The following is a 17992-nucleotide window of genomic DNA, read 5'->3' on the forward strand; positions in this document are numbered from 1 at the left end:
GCCAGTCATCTTGCTTGGCCCATGCCTGGTGACTCAGGGTCCTTCCTGGTTGCGCACGCATCTCTCAGCCAAGATGGATTCCAGCGTGAAGGATTCTGGGAAGTTGGTCGTCTCCTCCTTCCTTGGGCCCCTCCTGAATTCTCCTGGTTAGTTTTTCGAGGCAGCACTGCGTTTCTTATGGGAGCCTCCTGTGGTGAGACAACTCAGGTAAGCAGGTTATCATCGTGCCTGGCCAAGGCGGGCGGTTTTGGTCAAGGGTTCCCTAACGCTATTACTAGCATTTTCTAGAACTTTCCAGCCAGGACTGACGGGTGGTGGGGAGGGCAAAGGGAGGAAGGAGGGACCTCACTTAGCCGTGAGATTTGGCCAATCAAAACTCACCCCTGGGAGCTTCAGTTTCCTCTTCTGTAAAATGGGGATAATTTACAATCGTACTAGCTCGTGTGATGGTTCTGAGAATGAATTGAGGAGTTCAGAGGTGCATGGCACACAGGAGGCACTTTCTAACCCACCTAACGAAAGCAAACCAAGGGAGCGGCAAATCAAAAAATGATGTAGCCATTAAGAAAATAATTGTTTATATTTTTAGGTGTGATTGTTTTTCTGAAAGTCCTTGTCTTGTAGAGATGCGTATGCTGCAGTATTTACAGAGGGAATGAAGAGGTGTCTGGAATTAGCTTCGGTGTAGGGCAGGCAGCGGGGGTGGGGTGGGGTGAGAGGGTTTAGATGAAACAAGACTGTGAGTCGATCATTGTTAAACCTGGGTGACAGATACATGGGGGTTCATTATGCTCTTTATTTTGTAGATGTTTGACATTTTTCATGACAAGTTGAAAGAGAGGAGAAAGGCAGGAAGGAAGGAAGGGAGGAAGAGCGGGAGGAGGGGGCCGGGGTGGGGGGGCAAGAAGGAGGAAAGAAGATTCTGCCCAAGTGTCCCTTCTGAAACCTTCCCCGAGCCCCACATTGGCAGGGGACGGAGGGTGTTTTCTCCTCATCCAGAGCGATGAGACCCATGAGGAGACAGGAGGGCCATCCAGGGAGCAGCCCCAAGCAGCAAAGTCCCTCTGCGGACCATGGAGAGAGACAGCAGGACAGGGTGACAGCGGAAAGTGGAGCCTAGCACAGGTCTCGCCCGTGACATTGGGTGGTGTAGGGCCATGGGATCAGAAGGGATGCTTAGAGGGGAGAACATAAAGAGCTGTGGAGGAGGAAGCAATGGGAGCCCACTTCCCTACCTAAAGAAAGGGTGGCAGGGCCGGCAAGGCTGGAGGTGGGGTGCTCTTTGAAGGAGAAGGAGAGCCTGCGGTACCCCCAGGTACCAAGCAGCTGGTATCTGGAGAGACACAGGCCACTCCGGATAGTCTGTGGTCTGGAAATTGGAGTGTCTGCTCCCCCCACCAGCTGGCGGGTGGCCCTGGTCTAGGCGCTGGGCCACCACCAAGGGCAAAGTTCCCCCAGGTGCCTGCGTGGGGAAGGCAGGCACCCTGATCTCTCACGTGACCGACCGGAGCGTCCCCATTTCCCTGAGGCTTCTCCAGGGGTCCCCACAGGACTGAGAACCGTACCGCAGTGACCCTCTCCCCAAGGAAGTGCTGTGTCCCGGAGCAGCTTGCATGGGGGTGACATGTCCAGATCTGCCCAGGAAGGCTGGTGATGGGGAGAGCAGAATCTGCCAATCAGTGTGGGGAAAGGTGGATTCTGCAACAACCTTGATGAGGTTAAGAGCTTGGGGGGCCCTGGGAAGACCAAATGTTTAATATTTGGGAGAGAGACTGTCTAAACAAAGTAATGAGGAGGCCGCTTTGTAGTGATACGAAAGAGATGAATTGGGTTTATCCGACATCAAAGGACAGGAGATACAATGGGGCTGAGGCCCACGGGCAGTGGGCAGGGCTGGAGCAGAGACTTCACAGACTCCGGTGTGGGGGAGGAGAGCTCCCAATGGTGTGTGTCTGAGCATTGCTTTGAAGCCCCCTTCCATCGTTTAATACACTTCCTAAAACCTCCCCTAAAGCCACCTTTTCAAAAGCAACATTTGCACCAACCAGGAGAAACACAGGAGCCTGCCCTCCCCTGTTGACCGTTGAGAAGAGGGTGCTTGCCGACTGTTTCTTCTTGAGCATAAACTGAGGACGGGGGCCTGCCTGCCAGGCGGTACCGACAGTGGAGCCCGCTGAGGCTCTGGGGCTCAACAGAACTGAGTGAGAACCTGCTTCTGCTTCCACTGACTGGGTAACCCTAGGCAAGTCACTTGGCCTCTCTGAGCATTAACTGCTTTGCCTATAAAATGGAAACAGTAATCCCTAAATCACCAGGGTATGGTGTCGGGGAGAGGGAAGTTGGAGAAAAGGAAAAGGCCCCTTTGGATGGATTCTGCTGGGCGCAGAAAGAACTAAACCAGTCACCCCAGGGGGCCTTCCTCCAAAATCCCGGCAGAGAGCTGATTACAGTCTCCACGAAGTACCCGACATCTTCCTGGGCCAGGGGCGTCCCAGGGGCTGGGTACCCACTGCACAGCCTGCCAGCCCCAGCTGGCTTGTTAGAACACAGGATGACTTTGCGGTTCATTCGACCCCCAAATTCGGTGATGCTACATCTTGATCACACATTTGGAAGTGTTTTGGGGTGAAATGCTGTGATATCCGGGATTTATTTTAAGATATTTTAGCAAAAAAAAAAAAATGTAGAGTAGATGAAACAAGAATGTCAGAATATTGATAATTCTTAAAACTGGATGAAGATTTATTATTTTATCCTCCCCTACTTTTGTGTATGTTTGACATTTTTCATAAGAAGAAGTTTAAGTTATAAAAATACATGTCAGGTTCTTGTAGCTCCAGTTCCCTGCCGGGTGGGGCTGAAGCTGGCCTGATGGGACTCCCTGTTCTTCCCTCCCTCCCTCTCTACACCAGCGTTCAGGGTCTTCTGAAGTGGCGGGCACTGCACCTGGTGCTGTGGGAAACCCAACGAAGACCACAATGCAGATCAGCAGAAGAGGCCAAGACATTAATGAGAAATAACAAGGCAGCACAGCAAGGGCTCCCCAGGGTGCGGACCCAGGGCTCTGGACCTAAGAAGGGAGCAGTTAACTCATACAAGAGAGGGTGTCAGGGAGGACGGTGACAAACTAATAGTAGCAGCAGCAGCAAACATTAGCTGGGGGCCTAGGGGACTGTGAGCCTCACATGATGGGGGGTTTAGAGCAGAGGCCCATTCACTGCATCGCATGGATTCTTATGCTTGCTAAACTGAGCTGAATTCTAACTTAATGCATTTGGAGTGACACAAGACAGGAGGAGTTAGACATGCCATTGAACCAGCAGGACGTTTTTAAAGCTCAGTCCAGCCATTGACCTCAGGTCCTCTTGGTAGAAATAAATCAGGTTTCCTGGGCAAACCTGAGTCCCATTCCCTCATTCATTCAATCATTCAGTTACAAATACTTTTTTATCTCTTACAACTCTGTGGGTCAGGGATTCAGGCAGGGATCAGCTGGGCAGTTCTTCTGCACCAAATGGCGCTGGCTGGGGTCACCCTACCCTCAGGGAGTTCTCACTCTACTTGGGGTGGCAGATAGGTTCCTACACTGCTAGGACGGGGAGCACACAGAGTTCCTACACTACTTCAGGAGAAGACTTCACACCTTCAATCTCCACAGGTAGGAGTCCTTCCTAGTGCATGAGAGGGTTCTGTGTTAGCCAGCCAAGCACACACAGAGTCTGGAGAATTACAATGTGGTACTTTACTCCTAGTTCAAGTCATATCCTCTGCAACATACAGACTGCACAGGGCAGGGCGAGGTGTGTGTGTGGAGGTAACCCCTGTACCCTACTGCACCCACCCCCTCCCCCAGCTCTGCAATGCCGGGGGTCCTGGCACCTCCACCTTCAGGGCTGACTCAATGACTCCTCTGCTAGCAGGCCCGGTAATAGGCACCCGGCCCCTTCCCCCTCTTGACTCTCTTCCCTGCTTCCTCTTCCTCCCCTGCACCCTCCTGTTCTTATCCGACCAGGGCTGGGCCAATCACTCAGCACCATGGTGGATGGACAGAGGGGAAGAGCCAGCAGATCCTGGAGACAGGCATCTGTGAGATGACCAGAGCCGTCCACGGCCACGACAAGCCTCCTGCAGCGTAGTCTCCTGGGTGTGGTCACACGCGCCAAGACTTCACAGGGCGTAACCACAGGCCCCTGTGCTGTCCCAGCTTTGGGGTGTGCACGGACCCAGGAAAGACTCAGTATTTGGGGTGAGGAGGGGACTTCTGGGAGTTCACACCCCAGCCCCTCCACTGGTTATAAAAAGTGGGAGGCAGCCAAGCAAGGCAGAGCTCTGGGCCAGCTCCCCATCCCAGGTGCTCCGTGAGACACAGGGGAGGTGGAAGGGAAGCCAAGGTCCTTTGGGAATCAGGGGACTCAGACAGCAAGGGACCCCAAGCAGTTAAAAGTGAAATTTTGTTTCTTGTGGTTCAGGAATTCTTATCCCACCCTGTGTCTCCACACCTGGGCAGGGGAGGGGGTCCCAAGGCCCCAGCAGACACTCTCAGGTCTTCCTTCAATGCCGGGCAGCACGGCTGGGACGGGCTGGCCTCTCTAAGCTAGCTCGGGGATATCTCGATGGAAGGAACCACAGGGGAACCTGCAACCAGGTAACCCTTCGTGGTGGGCTTTATTCGTTTGCCTTGTGGGGTTTTCTACAGGGCTGCTGCCATGCCCTGGTCTCAGCCTCCTATCTGTTGCCCGGCACTCTGATCCCACTTATCCTGGAGGGAGAAATCCCATTTTCCCACTCCTACCCCCCATGCTCCTTTCTAGAGCAACCAGGATGAACGACTCAGTCCCTCCCCTAGAGTCTGGCGGCAGCGTGTCAGTTGGAGGGGGATGTGGATTGGGGCCATAAAATTTTCTCAATCATTGAATAAAGGATTTAGTTATTTAGACAAACTAAATATGTTGGGCTATTTATATTAACTACATGAATTAGATTCATTTTTCAAAATTTTAAATGTCTCAACTTTATCCAGAGACTGAAAGGCCTATATAGAAAGCCAGGGGAGGGTGGGATCTTTGAACTTGCTCAGGGAAAACCACTGGCTGGTTGATTCCCCAAGAAAAGGGACACAGTCACCGAGAACTCTGCCTTTTCTGCCAACACCGGGGTCCAGAGAAGGCAAGTGCTCTTCCACTGAGGGTGAACAAAGTCAGATAAGATGAGGGAGCTCAAAGCAATGGAGGGGCTGGCATGGGGGATGGGTGTTTTATTTACCTTTCTCAGTGGGGAGCTCCCCAGAAATATCTGGGGTCCACAGAGAGCTCTCTATTCCAAATCGCAGGTCTCCTCTCCTCTCTCCTTCTGAGAGAGCGAATCCCGGCCTTAGACTTGATCTGCCCTCCAGCCAGCGGCCTCGGTTGTTCCTCCTGTTGGATCTGATAACAACAAATGCAGAACCTCCAGCAACCAGTCGGTTTGAACAAGAGGTGGGTCATCGATTTAATGAAATGTTCACTAGAAGCCCCCCTACAAAGAAAAGGTCCCATCTGGGGACTGGGGGCAACATGATGGGCTAGTGGGGGACCCTTCACTTAACAGGCTAGTCAGGTCACTATTGGCTGGAGTGATACCCAGAGTTGGGATTATTTGTTTCCAAGGAACTGAAATCTCTGGGGGGGAAGTATGTCCCTATTTGTATGTTTGATTGGGAAGCAGGACTGTCCCCCACTCACTAGAAACAAGAGGAGGAAGATGTGCCATCCTAGGTGCACATGGGTTAGTGCTAGGCTGTGTGAGTGTGGGTGAGGGGTGTCTGTGTGCCTGTGAACTTGTTAACCTTTGAATCTGGATTTGAGGACCACCACTCTGAATGAAAAGGCTCCGTCCTTTGAAGAGTATACCACCCATGCGAGGAGAAAAACAGAGAAAATGCCTGTGAAACAAGGAATGATGTATTGGGGGGATAACATAGGTAAAAGTGCTTACAACACAACACTCAATGAACAGCAGGTGACGTTATTTGAAGACATAACCAAGGGTGGTATTTAAGATCAAAAGCTTCAGCAAATCAGGGGTCTGGATCTGAATCCTGGCTTGGTTTGTGACCTTGGGCTTAATCTTTTTTTGTTTAACTTTTTCTTTTCAATAATTTTAGGTTTACAGAAGAGTTCCAAATACAGTATAGAAAGTTCCCTTGTATCCTTTACTCCTCTTCCTCTAATATCTTATATAATGATGTACACTTATTAAAACTAAGAAATTAACAGTGGTACATTACTAGGAACTAAAACTAGACTTTATTCAGGTTTCACCGTGTTTCCCACTAATGTCCTTTTTCTGTTCTAGGATCCAATCCATGATACCATGTTGTATTTAGCTGTGTCCAGTCTGTGACTATTTCTCAATTTTTCCTTGTTTTCTCTTGACTTTGACACTTTGAAGAGTACAGGGCAGGGACTGTAGCTCGATTTATAATTTTTTCTGGCCTTTCCTCATGCCAGGTTATGGATTTGGGGGAAGAACACCACAGGGGTGAAGTGCCCTTATCATATCATGTGGGGGGTATCTGCTATCGACATGACTTATCACTGGTGATGTCACCTGTATCACTTGCGTAAGGTGGTGTCTGCCAGTTTCCTCCACTGGAAAGTTACTATTTTCCCTTTCCATGTTTTATTCCTTAGAAGCCAGTCACTAAATCCAGCCCACACTCAAGGACAGAGGAATTAAGCCACACCTCTTGGAGAGAGGGGTAGTCACATTACATTTGGAATTCTGTAAGGCAGATTTGACCCTTCTCCCTCATTCTGCTTAATCTTTTTCAGGCCTCAGTTTCTCATCTGCAAAATGGGCTATTCAACGGAGAGGCTTGTTGGAAGGTTTAACTAATATAATGTGTGAACAATCCTTAGCACTAACAAAGGTTAAATATTATGATCAGAAATGATCCAAGACACATCAAACTATTTGCAGGAGTCATTTAACTTGGCCCATTGTGCAGCTGTCAATGTTGGTCTCCTCTAGACACGGAGAGTGAAGGCCCCTGAGGGGGGCGGTTTGGGGCCAGGCTGATGTTGGGCTGCTTTCTGCTCCTCCCGAGAGCCCCACACATGAGAGGGGAGGTCTGGAGACAGGATGCCGAGAGCCCACTGAAGGCACGGCCTAACCACAGATGTGGTGTGTGGACTGGATGTTGGTGAAAGATGATAAAAACGTGATAAGAACCAAACACCTGAGAAACCACTCAGGAGGCCAAGACCAGAGTAGAGCCTAACACATAGTGAGCTCTCAGTAATTAGTCATCGACTGAATGGCCCAATGAGAACTAAACAAAGAACACTGGAATGGGAGTCCTGTTACTTGGCTCTTTCGATCCAGATTTTTTTTTTTTTTTTTTTTTTTTGCCAATTTGCCATGTGACACTGAGCAAGTTACTTAACTTGTCTGGGCTTCATATTCTGGCTATGTGAACTGTGAGGAAGTTGGGGAAAGACAGGTCTAGGCCCAGGCTGTAGAGGCAAGGCGCCCGCCTGCACTTCTCCCTCACCACCCCACTTTCTGTGACCCAGACTAACTGTGGGACTCTCTACTGTGCTTTCAAAAACAAATGCCGAAATCTTAGCACTTATTGAAGGCCCAGGGCATCTTTAGAAGCTTGTCAGCATGTACAGTATGGTAAAGGCTGTTGCAATACATGTTCTGCCTGTTTTTGCTCTGTGCTTCCTACATGTGCTCCTTTGGTTTCTCTTCATCTGCCCCTGACTGGTCTCATCTCCTGTTTGCCCTCAGCTGCTGAAAGGGCCACGTTTGTTTTCATTACAATAACATCCTTGGGGAAACTTCCCTGGTGGTCCAGTGTGTAAGACTCTGCCCTCCCAATGCAGGGGACCTGGGTTCGATTCCCCGTTCGGGGAACTAGATCTCGCATGCGTGCCGCAACTAAGAGTCCTCATGCTGCAACAAAGATCCCGTGTGTCACAACTAAGACCTGGTGCAGCCAAAATAAATAAATAAATATTTTTTTAAAAAATGGGGGTGGCGTGGCCTTGTGTCCTCCTCAGAGGGGCCCCAGTGGTGCTCTCTGAAAGACGATCATATCCTTCCGTTTCCTCCGTGTTTATTTTTAGACAAAGACGTGATCAGAGGGGCTCTCTGGACTCATGGCCTTCAGAGGGGAGGTTAGCTTGGGTCTTCACCCCAGTCACTCATAACCTGAACATGTATATTCCTAGACCGAAGCAGAGCTGTTCTCCTTGCCCTTCAGGGAAGAAGCCTGGAGTCTGGGGAGGGAGATCACGAGACAGGAAAGGGCTCTTCAGAGGTGGAGGTGGGGTGGGTTTGATGAATTATTCTTCACATTTGATTTACTTTTCGAACTGGACTTCTCCTTCCCACGGGGGCTCTTTCTAGACCTAAGCTGCCTCTGTCGGGGCTGCCTTAGTGCTGGGGTATATCCCAGCTTCCCAGCCCTCTGGCCTTTTCCTCCCCTATCAGTGTTCCCAGAGCTCCTGCCCTCCTCTGGTCACCAAGCCAGAGGCTCTAGCACCTGGTCCGGCCGACCTTTCACGTCCAGCGCTGGAGCGCCCCCTGCCGCTAGAAATTGCTGTGACCATTGGGCAGAGGGTTCAGTTAGGGGACTGATTAGGTTCACGTCACACGGGCTGCGAACAGTGGCAAACAATTAATCAAAAAGAACTTAAGGCATCCACAGGCCAGCAGTCTGCTGGGGATTGTGGAGGAAGCTGGGTAAGATGCAGGCCACGCCTGCCGGGCTACAACCAGGGTGCGTCCCCCGCACCCCACCCCAGGCCACCTGACCCAGCTTTCAGCCAGACCCCAGGCTCCGTGCCAGCTCTGGTTCCTGGTGAAGGGAGATCTGAGACCCCTGGGTGAGGAGGGCAAGCAAGGCAGCATCAAGACGCCATCCCTGGGCTTCCCTGTGGCGCAGTGGTTAAGCATCTGCCTGCCAATGCAAGGGACACGGGTTCGAGCCCTGGTCTGGGATGATCCCACATGCCGCGGAGCAACTAAGCCCATGTGCCACAACTACTGAGCCTGCACTTTAGAGCCCGCAAGCCACAACTACTGAGCCCACGTGCCACAACTACTGAAGCCCACGTGCCTAGAGCCCACGCTCCACAACAAGAGAAGCCACCGCACTGAGAAGCCCGCGCACCGCAACAAAGAGTAGTCCCCGCTCGCCGCAACTAGGGAAAGCCCGCACGCAGCAACGAAGACCCAGTGCAGCCAAAAATAAATAAATAAAATAAAATAAATAAATTTATTTTTTAAAAAAAGGTGCCATCCCTGCAGGTCCTACCCGCTCTCCTTCCCTGGGGGCCAAGCAGGGGCCAGTGACTTTCTGGCCTTGCTCCCTGCCCCCATTCTGCTCAGAACCAAGTCTGCTTTTCCATCTCCCAGGGACCCCCACCCTCCTGCCCAGCCTGTGTGGCCTCTGGGCTGTTGGACGGCTCACACCAGGGCCCACTCACCCAGGAGGCCCTGGAGGCACCCTGTACCATAGGGGCCCATGGGAATGTTTCCATTTCTTGTAGAATCAGAAGGCAGAAATAAACTTTCAGGCTGAAGAAAACATTTTAGTATACAATGTTAACATCTTCATCTTTATACCAACACAGGCATAAAATATAACTTTGAATGTTATTTAGAGAGTGAAAAGGGCCCTCACCCAAGTCCTAATGCAGCCCCTGGACGTGGCCGTCTGTCTGGGCAACCGTCTGACGGCCAGCGGAGCTAAGATGCCGGTGAAGGCCAGATTCCTCGGTCGTGGCGGTGACGAGATTCTCTCTAGAGAGCCTCGTGTGGATTCTTGGCTTTTTATTTTCTCTCTTAATAGAAATGTGTGATGTTTACATTGTCAGAGAACAAACAGAACCTTGGCTTGTGTTTCACGTCTTAGGAAATGGGTCTCATGTACTTTTGGCTGTTCCCTCATGTTCCTGTAGTCATAGATCCAGCCCCTTTGGAACGGAGGGACAGTACATCAAGATGTTGGTGGGTGGAAAGCGCAGGCATGTCCCTCTGTCGGCCCTCCCCTCTACTTATGGCCCTGGAATCCCTGTTTTGCCTTCCAGGTTGGTCCTCCTCCCGTTCCCACATCTGCCCTCGGGTGTCCGATGACTCCCACTTCTACCCCCCAGTGGCCTGTCTTCTTCCTACAGGCCACCCCATCCTATGTGTCCTCAGCCTCGGCCTTCTCAGGGGTTCTGGAAACCTCTTCTGTATCTATTTCATTATTTCCCCCACTGTGTTAGTTTGCCAGGGCTGCCAGAACAAAGTACCACGGGCTGCAAGGCTGAAAAACAGAAGTGTATTCTTCCACAACTCTGGAGGCTAGAAGTCTGAAAGCCAGGTGTGGCGGGTTGTTTCTTCTGAGGCTCTGCTCCTTGGCTTGTAGATGGCCAAGCTGCCCCTGTGTTCTCACCTGGTCTTCCCTGGGTCTGTGTCTTCATCTCTTCTTATAGGGACCCCAGTCGTTAATTAAGACCTGCCCTAATGACCTCATTTTAGCTTCATTACCTCTTTATAGGCCCAATCTCCAAACAGTCACATTCTGAGGGACTGGCGGTTAGGGCTCCAACATAGGAACTTATGGGGGACACAATTCACCCCATAACACCGACCACCATCTCTACTTCCACGCACAGAACTGGTTGCCAGAGCTACAGAACATGAGCTTGTGAAGGGTGACAGGCTGAGAAGTCACAGGCAAGACAGGGAGTTTTGAGGGCTGTGGGCCAGGGTGATGGGAACCATGCCTGTGAACAGGCAAAGCGCTACTGAGGCCCGCCTGGCATCAAGGCCAAAAGGGGACACTTTGCCTAGGGGAGAAGCGGGCTTTCCATGGGAGGGTCCACTCAGCCAACCATTGAGAAGACTGCCTCTCGATGCTTGTACAATAATTATCATCAGTTGGAAGGATTTAGTGCCTCTGGGTCTAAATTTATGGATACTCTTCTTCTGCCAGGCTTATCATGAAGACCAGCATCACCCCCTCCCCTTGGCCTTCCTAGTCCACGGTGCCTCGGCCCAGACATGACCTGTCTTTTTAACCAAAGAGTCTGATCCTTGTTCCAGTAATTCAAAGGCGACGGCTCCAAATACATGAATTGAGTTTATGAAGAACCTCCTAGAGGATTCTTTTTGATAGGGGGACCTTGCACAGACCCAGTCTACACCTATCCTGTGCTTGGGTAGAACATTCTTGGAAAGATGCTAACATCCAGCCCATCTCCCCCATGACCCGCCCCCCCCCCCCCCGCACGCCCAGTTTCCTGACCCCACCCATCTGGCCGAGGCACACTCAAGGAGTCAAGTTCATTCAGAAAGCTAAAGAGGAGCAAAGTGGGGGAGATTAATCTTTTCAGAAGAGAATTATTCCCTGTATTCCAAAGACAAATGCAAATTAAAACGATATTTTCTGAGATAAAATGCTGCTCGGCGTATCCCAGGCCGGTGCTCCTCTTCCTTATTACAGTTCCAGGTCTCTGTTCCGAGCCCATCAATTCTCCCGCTAGCAAAATAAGAAAGAGCTGGAGGATCACCTTTTAATTTTACCCATTCTGGCAGTGATCCTTTCTGGCCTCCCTTCACCAGCCCACATTTTTGCTGGCAGCGCGAGACAGGGAGACGAGGGAGGGAGACGTTATTACAGCTGTGTCATCGCCTTCAAAGCAAACCTCTCTGCTTAGGTCCCCAGATGCTGACCAGGCTTTGGAGGAACATTAAATCCCATCCTGATTGCCACTCAGCCCGGAGTCACTTGTGCAGAATAACAGTATCCCCCGAACTACCCTGGACGTAGGGTTTGAACCCAGAGGGAGCTACCCTCTACTTGTGCCCTGCGCCCCACAGAGACCCTTGTGAAAATCTCAGACTTAGTTCCTGGGGACAGAAACTGTTCTTACACTGTTCTTTCACTCCCTGCTTCTCCCATCTCTGCTCCCAGGCACCTTCACCCAAACACACGTCTTCTTGCTTCCTTCCTTCCTCACACAAATGGTAAATGGTATGGGTCCCAGAGGCTGCCAGCCCACAAATTCATCAGACGTAGCTATGCCCAGAACCCAGGGTTAGGCTCAGCTGGGGCTCCTCCCAACTGCAGTTCTGCTGGAGACCCTTGCCATCTCTGGAGGTCCTGACGTCCAGTCCTCTTACCATGGCACCTACTGGTAAGTTGACACCAGCCTGGGTTCTTCATGGTCTCGACAGCAGGAGTGGGGCAGGGGTCAATTATGGAGATTCCCCACAGATGCCCTCTGTTATACTAGCATGCAAACCCTTACGATTTCAATGAGTCATGAAATCTTGAAGTAGGAAGAAAATTTGAAGTTGCTAGTCCAACTCTGACTCAGGGTTTGAAGGACACAGACAGCGGACAATGCTAATCAGGGGGTCTAGGGAAACAAAGCACCAGAGAGTGGCTTCAATGTCCCTAGAGCTGGAGAGGGTGATAGAGTAGGGCAAGAGGCACCTAGTCCAAGCCAAGCCCCAGGGCCATGGATGCTTCCGAAGGCCTGGCTTATGAGGGTTGGGGGCCTGCAGAAGATGCAAGGAGCTGCAGGTTTGCTGAGGCCGACCTGGCATCGTGACTCACCTTTGGGGCCAGTTCTCTGTTTTGCCAGAGGCAGGAAAAGAACCAGATTTGAGTTGGAAATGTAACAGGGATACCATTAACCCAGCTAGAAAAGGAACCCCAGAGGACAGACTTGGTGAGTTTACTGCTTAATGTAGGGGGAGCAGCAGAAGGTTTTGTTCAAATTTCAGTGTATCCTGTGGCTGCCCAAAGGACCGAGAAAGTCATGCCCTCCTCAAAATGACTAAGTTCCTTAGGAACTATGCCCGGAACTTTTCTAGGACCTGAACCAGATCTCACTGCTCTATATCCTCGCTACAAAGTGTGGTCCACAAGCCACGGCATCAGCAGCCCATGGGAGCTTGTTGGAAAGGCAGAATCTTGGGCCTCGCCCCAGAGAATGACTCAGAACCTGTATCTTCTGATCCCAGGAGATTTGTATCCATTAAGGTTCCTGAAACACTGCTCAGTTGGCCAGGTAATTTACAAGGCCCAGGGCAAAACAAAAATGTGGGACCCCTTGTTAAAAAAATTACAATTTCAAGGCAGCAGCAGCAGAATTCTATTTTGTTTTTACTGTGGTAACATCTATATAACATAAAATTTGCCATTATAACCCTTTTTGAGTATACAATTCGGTGGCAGTAAGTACATTCGCACTGCGGTGCACCCATCACCACCGTCCATCTTCAGAACTTTTCCATCTTTCCAAATGGAAACTCTGTTTCCCTTAAACAATAGCTCCCCATTACCTGTCCTCCCAGCCCCTGACAGCCACCATTCTATTTTCTGTCTCTATGAATTTGACTCCTCTACATGCCTCATAGAAGTGGAATCATGCAGTATTTGACCTTTTGTGGCTGGCTTCTTCCACTGAGCATAATGTCCTCAAGGTTTGTCCAGGTGACAGCTGAGTATTAAACCAAGTGCGGGGCCCTTCTGGGCACCGGGCCCCGTGCGGCTGCACAGGTCACATGTCCTGACACTACTCTCTAGCAGTGGAAGAGCCTATTTTTCTCAAAAGTCACCAAGAAAACGTCTCAGTTTTTCCTCAAATCAGAGGCTTTCTGATTTTTTAAAGCATTTTTCAAAGCCAAGGAGAAACCTGAGTACACTTCCCTAATTAGAACTATAGACAATGGGAAAGTCATTTTCAAGGTGTGAAAATGTCAGCTCAGCCTGGATGCTTCCAGTAGGAACCATGAAGAGGAAGAAAAAGGCTACCTCCAAATCACAAGTCCAGGAAATACATCCCCAGTGGCCTGCAAAAAGGAGCAAAAATACAAATAGTTCCCGATCCCCCCAGAAGCGAATCAGGTCCAAAACCCCAGAGGGATGGTGCCAGGGAGGCAAACAGCATGTTTGGTCTCCACCATCCTCCTGGCAGACACTACAGTTTATCCTTGGCAAGGAGCTGGGCACAATACCCATGTGTGCAAGTAGCGACTTGGGCAGCATCACATAGTGTGAGCCTCCAAATCCATGGCCACGGGCAAATGGCCTGGTGCTGGAATTGCATTTCATGCACAAAACTGACCCAACCACTTATCCAAATTAGCATCACATGTTATTTTACATTATTTTCAAAATCACCAATGTATTAATATTTTAAATAATTGGTGTAGCGTTTTACCAACTACTTACTATCTCACTTAAGTGGGGGAGGTCTCAGCAAATTAGTAAAATGAAATCTGAATTACATCTTTTAAACTAAACAGTTTTATTGCCCCAAGGGGCTTGTAGAAGTTTAAGCAAGTTAAATCTCAGGCAGGAAAAGTCCTTTGGGATCGTTAATGAAGAAGGGGAAATGGTTTATCGCTAGCTTATCAGTTACTGCATGGAAATGGAAGACATTTTCGTTCTGGAAAAGCCTGCTCGTTCTCCGCTGCGGTGATATCTTTTATACACCATCATTCGCTCAGCCCACTCCGCCCTCATCATTTCCACCAAAGTAAACGTCAGCCCCGATTCTGCAAAATATCACACATTTCAAGTTGCCGCATTTAAGTAAATTCTTGATATGTTATCCTGCTTTATTCCAGGCTCTTAAAATACTTTTTAAAGAAAACTGCTTGGACCTGGTGAAATTGGCAGTTCTGATATTTTCTTTTTGAAGATAAGTGGCAGAAATTTTAAGGATGTGACTTCATGACCTGCCTGAGTTCCCAGACTCCCCATCTCCCATCTCCACCTCCTTTACGGAGCAAGAATCCCTTTTGCTCACAGCCCAGGGTTTGAAGGAGAGGCCAGGGTGGCGGAAGGCTGCTCCGGCCCCTCCGCCGCCCTGAGTGATTACAGCGCAGACTCGGCTTGCCCGGTGACCGCTGCCCCCTCGGGCCTCGTGGCCTGGCACCCGACGACGTTCCAAGTGTGCCTGCGCCATCTGAGTCACAGACAGGGCAACAGGGACTTGTTCCTGCATCCCAAGGCTGCGTTCCAACGTGACCGTGGCCACAGAAGCGCAGAACCCCAAGGCTTGGCAATTACACGGTTTTCACACTTCTATTTTTAAAAGCCTTGGAAACAAGTAACCTGGGGGATCAGGGTGGTTGGGTGAATGTCTTTCCAAAGTTCTCCCAGTCAGGGGCCCTGTCCTGGCAGGGGTCCCAAAGCAACTGTGAAACCGAAATGCCAAGACAGGCCCGCTCTGCAATCCTGCTCCTCAGATGATAAAAACAGAAACACCGGCGGCACCTAGACTCACACAGTCTTGTCCTACATGACCACAAAGAGTATGGTCTGGCCTCGGGTCACCGAGTGGTCCAGACTGTCGCCCTGCTGATTTGCGTGGGTACGTAACGCTTTCCCGTACAGGAGTCTGCTTCAGGGGGTCCCCAGGAAGCCAACCCAGAGAGGAGGTTGGCTCTGGAGGGGGAGGGCTGCCGGGGGGGGGCATGTTAGGGGGAATTCTTGGGATGTGCATCTGGGAAGGGGGCAGGCATGGGCGGAGGGAGGAATCGAGCTGGGGTGTGTCTCAGCGGACCTTTGGGCGCTCTGAAGCTGGGCGCTCAGAGGAGTAAAGGGGCAGAGGGGGTCAGAACTTTATACCCCCACGCAAGTTAGGCATTGGTGGGGCCCCTGGAAGGGGGGGTGTAATGGGGGGGGGTGCCCTGTGAGGGGCTGACAACCCAGGCCTGTCTATGGCAGCATCCCAGCAGGCAGGGAGGGGAGTAAGTCAGGTGTCACTCCCTGAGGTGGGCCCTGACGGCATCAGAACATCCGTGACAGCATTTCATTTCTCTTCTTTCATCTGCAATTTTTTTAAAAATGGAGGCAAATTTCACATAACGTAAAATCACGAAATGAACCACTTTAAAGTGTACAATCCAGTGGCATTTGTTACATTCACAGGGTTGTACAACTACCACCCTTACCAAGTTTCAAAATGTTTTCATCCCCACAAATGAAAACCCCTACCCATTCAGCGGTCACTACCTTTCCCCTCCCCCCAGCCCTGGGCAAGCACCAGTCTGCTTTCTGTCTCTATGGATTTACCTATTCTGGACATTTCATATAAATGGAATCATATAGTATGGGAACTTTTGTGTCAGGTTTATTTGACTTAGCCTAAGATTTTCAAGATTCATCCATGTCACAGCATATGTCAGTACTTCATTCCTTTTAATGGCTGAGTAATACACCATGGTATGGATATACCATATTTGATTTATCCATTCAGCCATTGATGGACATTTGAATTGTAGCATCTTTTTAAAAAGGAACTTAGGATCAATGTGAAAGTTCTTGATTGTCGAAGATGTGACTTCATTTCATCTGGAAGCAGGAAAAGCCCTCCAGGCTCACTGTGTGGAAGGGCATGAATTTACATCCCAGAAGAGGCTTCTGCTCAACAGCAAGTCCAAAGCCAGCCAGACTTTCTGGGCCTGACAGCGCCACTGCAAGCTTGTCCGCCGCTCTCCTGCCATGCCGGGGTGCTCTCAATCCAGTCTTGCCTTGTTCAGGCCACACTGAGACATTTCTGGGCCTGCTGCCTGCTCTCACTCCTCTCTGCTCCAGGGAACCAGCCCCAGCCCTTTGCTCAGGTCCCCTTTCTATCTCCCAAGGCTAATGGGGAACCTTTTCCCTCTAAGTCTTTTCCCTCCTTGCCTTGAAATCAGAGCCACCGTTCTGGCAGACACAGGGGCTGAACCCACGTCCTCCGCATGGCCCTTCTGCCCCAACTCCGTCCCCACCAGAGGGCAGAAAAGATGCTGCTCTCCATGACTTCCTGGTGCCCGGGTCGCGAAAGATGCTGGCTGGGCGGCCACAACCCTGGCGGCTCATCTGGCCCCTCTGGATCCTGCCTGTCCAGCTTGTGCCCACCCATTTCAGCTCACCTCCTTCCCTGCCCCTCCATCGTCGTTCCCCTGTTCCCAGGCACCCCTAGGTGCCCCAGCATCTAGCACAGAGGTGCTCAGAAAACGTCTGTTGACTGAAGAATCTCTTCCTTGGACGTGTCTCCCTTTCAACTGCATACCTAAGAGCTTCTCTAGAAAAACCCTTATGGGAAGGATTTGACAAGTTGTCGTTTGTTGTTCTAATTTTATACACAGTCTGTGACCCTCAGAGCAATCCCCTGAGGCGGGCAGTACTAGTCCTGTCCTACAGAGGAGGAAGTTCAGGGAGGTGGGAAGCCAGGTGGGAAGCGGCAGGGCCGGGATCTGCCCCTCTAGTGCCGCTAGGACCAGCCCTGCTCCTCACTCCCGAGCTGCCTGGGCCCATCAGTTCCGTTCTACTGTGAACCCACTCTGTGCCAGGCATGGGGCTAATCGCTGGGGCCCCTAAGGCGCTCCGAAGGGGGTGGGGAGAGGGCCTTCAAACCACTTTTAGTGGCGGAGGGGCGTTCTACTGCCAGAGAGCTGTGCTCAGCCTGAGGGAAGAGTCCCGTCTCCGTGGGACTTGGGGTGACATACGAACAACTATTTATATCGTAACCTGGGGCAAGCTTCACCCAAAGGACATTTACCAGCTGAAAACCTTTACTGTTAAATCCCCAACCCAGAAATAAAGGCAGCCCCAGCCGAAGGAAGAGGTGGCGTACATCACATCTCATCTGGACGCCCTCCCTGAGGGGTTTATCCTTTGCCCGGCAGTAGTTGCTGGGACTTGAGGACAGGATCTCGTCTTCTCAGTCTCTTTCCCGGCAACAAACACGGGCCTGCGGGGGAAACGTCAGATAACGGGAGGAAGAAGGGCAGTGACCTCAGAGCCTGAAGTGGAGGCAACGGTGAGTAAGGGTGTGTCGTTTCTCTTTTTCTTTAGGATGGTGAGCAGTGGACGCTGTGGGCCACGAGGAGCAAACGCAGGAACGGACGCCGACGCCCAAGCACACGTGATTCGCATTTAGAAGAACTGGAAAGAAGCCGAACCCACCTGACCGTCTGCGTGCATGCCTGGGCAGGGCCACTG

At 50.9% G+C, this 17992-nt stretch overlaps 1 long non-coding RNA gene across 2 annotated transcripts; it reads right to left on the bottom strand.

Moving 5' to 3' along the window:
• Positions 1 to 6: 6 nt before the first annotated feature.
• LOC309626848 lies at positions 7 to 15407 on the bottom strand. 2 transcript variants are annotated; one of them, XR_014243435.1, is made up of 4 exons: positions 9677 to 15407; positions 5263 to 5423; positions 382 to 512; positions 7 to 188 (listed from the first exon to the last, which is right to left on the bottom strand). It is a non-coding gene; the product is annotated as an uncharacterized lncRNA (long non-coding RNA). The 2 variants fall into 2 exon arrangements; XR_014243436.1 differs by lacking the exon at positions 382 to 512 and having other exon boundaries at positions 9677 to 15406.
• Positions 15408 to 17992: the final 2585 nt, after the last annotated feature.

Source organism: Balaenoptera borealis (assembly GCF_965194805.1).
Source record: "Balaenoptera borealis genome assembly, chromosome: 3".
Lineage (NCBI taxonomy): Eukaryota > Metazoa > Chordata > Mammalia > Artiodactyla > Balaenopteridae > Balaenoptera > Balaenoptera borealis.